Source organism: Aethalodelphis obliquidens, unplaced genomic scaffold (assembly GCF_003676395.1).
Source record: "Aethalodelphis obliquidens isolate GAN/ISIS:26980383/991018 unplaced genomic scaffold, ASM367639v1 scaffold5, whole genome shotgun sequence".
NCBI classification, from domain to species: Eukaryota; Metazoa; Chordata; class Mammalia; order Artiodactyla; family Delphinidae; genus Aethalodelphis; species Aethalodelphis obliquidens.
The window spans coordinates 33,011,595-33,019,387 of NW_020837949.1; the positions used below are offsets into that span (position 1 = coordinate 33,011,595).

General features: G+C 38.4%; 1 non-coding gene across 1 annotated transcript; it reads right to left on the bottom strand.

The window, feature by feature from the left end:
• Positions 1-579: 579 nt before the first annotated feature.
• Positions 580-686, bottom strand: LOC113618622 (U6 spliceosomal RNA). Its single transcript, XR_003432058.1, has one exon. It is a non-coding gene; the product is annotated as a U6 spliceosomal RNA (small nuclear RNA).
• Between the last annotated feature and the right edge of the window lie 7,107 nt (positions 687-7,793).

The window sequence follows — 7,793 nt, forward strand, 5'->3', positions numbered from 1 at the left end:
TTAGGGGGGGGCCTTCCCTTTATAAATTACACATTCTTTTTTTTTTAACATCTGTATTGGAGTATAATTGCTTTACAAGGGTGTGTTAGTTTCTGCTTTATAACAAAGTAAATCAGCTATACATATACATATATCTCCATATCTCCTCCTTCTTGTGTCTCCCTCCCACCCTCCCTATCCCACCCCTCTAGGTGGTCACAAAGCGCCGAGCTGATCTCCTTGTGCTATGTGGCTGCTTCCCACTAGCTATCTATTTTACATTTTGTAGTGTATATATGTCCATACCACTCTCTCACTTCCTCCCAGCTTACCCTTCCCACTCCCCATGTCCTCATGTCCATTCTCTACGTCCATGTCTTTATTCCTGTCCTGCCCCTAGGTTCTTCAGAACCTTTTTTTTTTAGATGCCATATATATATGTAAGCATACGGTATTTGTTTTTCTCTTTCTGACTTACTTCACTCTGTATGACAGACTCTAGGTCCATCCACCTCACTACAAATAACTCAGTTTCATTTCTTTTTATGGCTGAGTAATATTCTATTGTATATATGTGCCACATCTTCTTTATCCATTCATAAAAATATGGAACGCTTCACGAATTTGCATGTCATCCTTGCACAGGGGCCATGCTAATCTCCTCTGTATCATTCCAATTTTAGTATATGTGCTGCTGAAGTGAGCACAAATTATACATTCTTGATTGTAAGTTTTAATGGTGACCTATTTACAAGCATTAGAAATTGAAAACAGCTATTAAATTTGAAAATCTTTTTGTGTGTGTTGGGGAAGAGTAGGATGAGCCTACTAGGAAAAGAATGTAGTATTTGATCTGTACCAAAAAATCCCAAACAAGCAAGCAAACCATAATTTCAAAGTATTAAATCTGTAAGTTTAACAAGTAAGTGTTACATGCTTTCTTACTGGGGTCCCAGTAATAATCCCAGTATGCCTAGCATAACATAAACTCACTGTCTTAGCTTGGACTCTCATGAAAAAAATACTATAGACTCAGTGGCTTAAACAACAGTGGTTTATTTTCTCACAGTTCTGAAGGCTGGAAGTCTGAGATCAGGGTGCCAGCATGACTGGGTTCTGTGAGAGTAGTATTCATGGCTTGTAGATGGCCACCTTCTTGCTGTGTCCTCATATGTCCTTTCCTTGGTACATGCACTGGGAAGAGGTCTCTCTCTCTCTCTCTCTTCCTATTCTTATAAGACCACTAATCCTATCATGAGGGCCCCACCCTCCTGACCTAATTATACTCTTAACACCCCATCTTCAAATACCATCACATTGGTTGTTAAAGCTTCAACATATGAATTGTGGAGGTTGAGCACAGACATTCAGTCTATAACACTCTCAAAGGATTACTTTGATTGGTTGATCTTAAAAAACATGTGTTTCAAGTTTTACTAACTCCCAACAATTAATTTGAGAAATATATAAAGTTTTCTACCAAGAAAATTGGAGGATGATAAGAAAAACTGTTAGAATTTTAAGAGAGTACTTTAAGAGTATAGTAAGGTGATCAGATATAAAAGTCAATATACAAAAATCAATAACTTTCTTAATATTAGCAATACTCAATTAGAAAACGTAATGTTAAAAGGAATCTCATTCATAATAGCAACAAAATCCATTTTATACTTAGAAATAAATAGGAAATGTGCAAGATTTTTATGAAAAGGGTGTTTAAAAATCTACATAAATAAAATGTTATTCCATATTTCTCAATGGGAAAACTCAACATTGTGAAGATGTTGACGAGCTGGTTCTCAAGCACGTATGAAAGAAAGAACAGCAATGCTTAGCAAGTTACATTTTTAAAAAAGAGAATCATGGGATTTGAACTACTACTAATAAGAAGAACATAATATAAGGCAATTTAAACAGTGCATTTTGGCATAGGAATAGACAAACACATTGGTAGAAAAAACTAGAATGGAGGGCTTCCCTGGTGGCGCAGTGGTTGAGAATCTGCCTGCCGATGCAGGGGACACGGGTTCGAGCCCTGGTCTGGGAAGATCCCACATGCCGCGGAGCAACTGGGCCCATGAGCCACAACTACTGAGCCTGTGCATCTGGAGCCTGTGCTTTGCAACAAGAGAGGCCGCAACAGTGAGAGGCCCGCACACCGCAATGAAGAGTGGCCCCCACTCGCCACAACTAGAGAAAGCCCTCGCACAGAAACGAAGACCCAACACAGCCATAAATTAATTAATTAATTAATTTAAAAAAAAAAAAACACTAGAATGGAAACCCAAAAATATAGTTAAAGTAAAGATGTCATCTCTAATTAGTAAAGTGTTCAAAGCTTCTCAATTCATCACATTACGACAATTGGCTCTCCTTTTGGGGAAAAAATTAAACTCATAGTTCATATCATAAGCAAAGATACCTTTTGGAGAGACTAATGAGAATAAATGTTAAGAACAAATTATAAAAGTATTTGAAGAGAATATAGAAAAAAATCATAACTCTGGGAATTGGGAAGGCTTTCCTAAGTAATACACAAAATTAATATGTCATATAAGAAATTATTTATAATGTTGACCTCATAAAAACAAAAATCTTCTATGAGACAACAATAAAAAAGAAGTTAAATGATAAGCTACAGACTAGCAGAAATATTTGCAACAGGTATAAAAGATTTGCAATATATAAAAGGTGCCTGCATATGAATATTTAAAACACAAAGAACTAAACAGAAGATAGACAAAGGATACAAAGGACCACTTACAAGAGAAATGCATATGGCATACATGTGAAGCTCAGCATGTGTAAATTAGATAGTATTTACCAAAATTTCAAGTAACCCTAATCTTTGACCTTGCGGTCTACTTCTAGGAATCTGTCCCACAGAAACACTCACTCAGAGTAAAACACGTTTACAAGAATATTCTCTTTTATAATAGCAAACAGTAGAAACAAACAGAATGTCACCAACAAAGGAGACAGTAATAAAATTACAGAACATTCCATTGTTATAGAGAAAGAATAAGATCTGTACATATTAAAATAGAAAATTCTTTAAGACCCAGGTAAAAAGAAGTTACCATAGCATAATAGAATCGTATATAAATGTATATGGCCCATAAATGTACAAATACTTTGTGTTTATTTTTTTGTTCTATATGCTTTTGTATGGATTGATTCTTCTACTGTGAGAATATATTCATGTGTTTCTCGTTTAACTGAAAAAAAAAAGTTTTTTAAATCAAAGAGACGAGTATTCAAGGAAGATCAGGCCTGGTAGCTCAAACTCTTTTCACATGATAGACAGCTGCTTCAAGGAGGGTTTGAGAATCACATGTCTGTCACTAATGTGGTTTGGGACTCTCCGTACTTACATTTTCTCTTGACCTCTGGCTTTGCTACCAATTTTCCTTTTCTGGAGGGTGTTGAAATGGGCATAAAAAGAAATTCTTTAAGAAAGTTTAGGTCCTTGTTATGCAAAATTGCATTGCTGGAAGGGGTTTTAGATATGATCTAATGCAACTCTCAAGTTTTACGTGGGATCCTGATTTCTGAGATGGCCAGGAAATGTTGATGGGATTTTCACATTTCTCATGCTTGAGTCACATCCTCTTATCCAGAAACCTGGGAAAACTTTACCACTGAAAACTCAAATAGGGTGGTACTACTCCCCCAACTTTTAAGCCAACAATGTAAGAAAACAAAAAGGTAATTTCATTCAAAAGAATAAAAATTAATAAATATTTTTTCAGCAAACAAATGAGTACTGTGATGCCACCTGATGACCCACAAAAAGTGACTCCCAGTATTATTTCAATTATCTGTATTTGTACCTTTTAATCCATAAATTCCTGCCATATTACCTTCCATCAACTCTGTCCATCACTAGCCTGGTTGTTTTATCTCCATTTGTCAAATCATTATAGTGGGTCAGTTGGCCAAGTTGGTATGTTTAAGCCGTGTCATATTCTCTTAGCTGGGTCCTGTGTGCCCTAAGGGCCCTTCAAGAAACTCACTTGTCTCCTTAGATATTGGTATGGAAAAGTCAGAAATCTCTCCTTCCAATATGGTGATTTTTGTTCTTAGCGAGAGCACTGCTTTGGCAATTATGTGCCCAATACCTTTGCTCAGAGCCTATCTGATTTGCATCCAGCTAAACTGCCTCTGTGCACTCAGATATGTGTCCCTATAAAGAGACCACCTCCTCACTTTTAGAACTCCAGTGTACCTTGACCTATGCTTGAATGGACTACAGCTCCGACTATAAGATCAAATAGGTCATTAAACCCCCTGAGCTCTTGAATTGCTCTCATTTAGTCCTCAAATGAATAATTTGTGTACTGCAGAAGTCATTGGGAAGCCATGATTCCTCTCTGGAGCTCCAAGCTGGCTTCCCATAGGGGCCTGTGTTCCATTCTAACTGAGTTTATCAATCTATAAATTCCTGACTAAAGCCCAGAGCATTGAGACACAAGGAGGTTAGGAGAATGGCTGCTCCAGCATCTCCCGTCACCCAGATATTTGCAGAGAATGCAAAAGGACCTTGGACTCCTGAATCTAAGGCCAGTATAATAAAATTTATCACTTAAGAAACATGGTTTTCAATTTTTAAAATTTTTCTGTGAAAATGAAAATCACTGTGATGGAAATGTTCTTTCTTTTCTAAGTTCTTTAATGTTATATTATCTTTATTTGTTTACAATGGAAGGAAATGATCCTACTGGCTGCCAGTGAATGAGGGAGTGAGTAGAGCTGATGAAACAGAGCTAATATTCAGCATAAGCTTCTATAGTTTCGTTTGTTTGATGTGGTGGTCCTTGGGCCTACAGAAATACACCTTCTGTTTATGCTTCCAAGTGTTCCTTTTATCTTCAGATAAAAGTGTAAAGGGGAAGTTGCCAAAATTAGTCCACCTTTTGGGCCCAAGCCACAGTTAAACTTAGATGTAAAAGAGATCAAAGCATTTCCATTCTGATCCAAATAGCTGCAGCCCAGCAGTGTAGCTGGTGGCGATATAAAAATGGCTGAACACTTTCTGATTTGGAATATCTAAGTGATACATTCTAGACTACAAGGCAGAAAAAGAGGCAGTATGCATATCTGCTTTTGAAATGACTGCCTGCCTTCTAGGATTTGACAAAGAAACACTTGTTTAGACTTTGCCCCCAGGTACTCCTGACTTGCCCCCAGGTACTCCTGAAGCTTCCTTAGGGGGTTTCTATGGATGGACATTTTCTCTCACTTCCCCTAAGTTGATTTTGTGCATGGTCCTTCTATGCTTCTTTTAGGTGAAGGCAAACTGTTGAGGATTACTCTTTGCAAAATGGCAGCAACTCTCCCTTCCCCTCCCTTTTTTATAAGTGCTTGTATGTTCTGAGATTGATAAAGCATCAGACTGGTATCCCTGGAGGATAGAGAGAAGACTCTTGGTCTCTGCAGGAGTAGGGTCTCTAAATTATTTGTTATCCAAACCACTTTTGTGAGTGAAAGGGGCACTATTAGTAACTAAACCTGGATAATTGGAGTAAGCTGAGACTGTCTTGGCAAATTGGAATGTATGGTCACCTGGTACGTAGGGCAATGTGTGACGTCTGGTGTCTAGAACCTCAATTCTAATGCTTCTTTACCTGTGCAAAATTGGACATTTTCTAGTTACTCCCTTAGATTATTACAGATGATCATTTTATGCTGTTGATAACAAATTTAGCAATAAGATAATTAATTTCCATATGACTCAGAACACAGCCCCCTTGTTAAGTAATATAGCTCCAGAACAGAATTTGTTGCAAAGAAAATGTTCTGTGAAAATTCTTTAAAGAAGTCTTTCAAGTGCATTTTTTTAAGGATGCCACCACCCACTGTTTACAAAGAAAGTTTTTAAGGGAAGCAACAGACCCCTCAGGCCATTTCTAGCAAAGAGATGTACATTTAGTACCAACAACACAAAAACACTGTTGTAACTTACACCCAAACTGATTTTTGCACCCAACATATTTTTGTCTTCAAACTGCAATCGGTTTGCTGTGTTTCCCTTCTGTTTGTTTCACCACTTTCCTTCTAAATATTTTGCATCGTCCTGGAGGTTTTCCCAAATGTGGTCTGCTCACTGGAGGGCCATATTCCTCTGACTTGTGGCATTAGGTTGTGTCGCCATGGCAAGGCTTGTTTATCATAAGGGAATACTTTATAGGATGGGCACCTCTCACAACAATTTCAACCTCTTTTCCTCCTCTTCTCGCACATGCTCAGATATTCTGAGACAGCAGCCCAGATACGGTTTTCTCTAATCATAAGTTGCATTCCTAGAGTGTGAACTTTTCTTTGCTCTGCTTTCAAGATAGGGAAATTTTTGGCTCTGTTTATTTCTTTCAAACTGGGCAGTACCCTCTTGACTGTTATGACTAATTCACTTGACAGGGCTGGAATCTCCTCATAGTTCTCTCCAGGTAAATCCCGTTGCTCAAACTTGTGGGGGAAAAAATGCCAGAGGGGGCAAAGGGTGACCTCGTGGTGGTCGCAGCCTATCCACTGGACAGAGCCCTCTGTTGACCATGGGGATTTTTTCCAAGAGAAGGAACGCTTAGTCAGAACCTGACAGTTCTTATACTCTCACATTCCTGCAGAGGAACCAGCTTGGGGAGAGATAAGAGCCCTGGGTTGACACCCTGATTATGCCTACCTTTTTATTTGTTAAACGTGGAAATTGACTTCATCCAATTAATAAGAGCAGGAAACAGTTTTTGTTTTCTCTTTGTAGGAAAACATGAAGTAACAGTTTTATCTTAATTTGTCAGGCATTGCCCAAGAGACTACAGCCATGTGGGCTGGTGGCCAAAAAATCTCTCTAAGTCCCAAGTACTAACACCCAGATATAAAAAGAATGCTAATTGGTTTTCCAGCTGAAAAATAATAAGGTACTTGGTGCCAAAAATGCTGTATGGCATGGAAACCCCAAGTTTATACAATAGGGCCTGATTGCAATCTGGGGGCTCCATTTGTACTCATATGTAGAGCTAAACAAAGGGAGGTGTTTCGCTCCTCTGCCTTTGTAGAAAGCCTCTGCTCCAGATCTCAGCCTGGTGTTGCACCAGGCTTCCCACAGTCTTCCTGCCAAAGTTCCAAGATTTTTCCTGGCTGCTGTTCAGGAAAGTACAGCTCCGTCCGTAGGGTGGAAAGTTAAAAAGCCCTTGCTTGGATACGCCGAAATATATACAAACACTGCTTGACATATGGAGCAGGCAGGCTTTGCACAGGCTGCTCCTGCCTGCATTCTAAGGGAAAAGAATGCAAGATTTTTAAAAGTCATTTTAGTAAAGCAATGGAGCTATTAGCTGGAAGAAAAAGGTATTTTTTAAAGCAAATTCAGCATTCCCCTTAAGCCCAACAATTAACTATCTTAGTTTCATTAGTAAAATATCAACTAATTTCCAAGAGCCCATCCAGCTTGGGCTATTTTTAACTTAAGGACGCGTTTAGTATAAATAGGAAGATACTGAATGTAAAGAAGATCATTGGAAGTGACCTGGTGAGAGTCACTCTTGGGCTATTGGTACAGCTCAGGCTGGGGCTGGTACTCTGATGCATATTGGCTGATTGTCAGCCTTGCCTGTGGCTTCACACCTTGACTCCAGGTCTACATCACTGATGAGAAAGTGCTTGAATTGAAAGGATCTCTTAATACTTAGAACCCTACTCTAATTATTTCCAGTTGATGGTAAATACCACTGTTGAATTCACAGCATTTAACCAATATTATCCAAAATGCTTTTTAATTATAGTTAATACTAAGATACACTATTTCCTGTCACCAATAA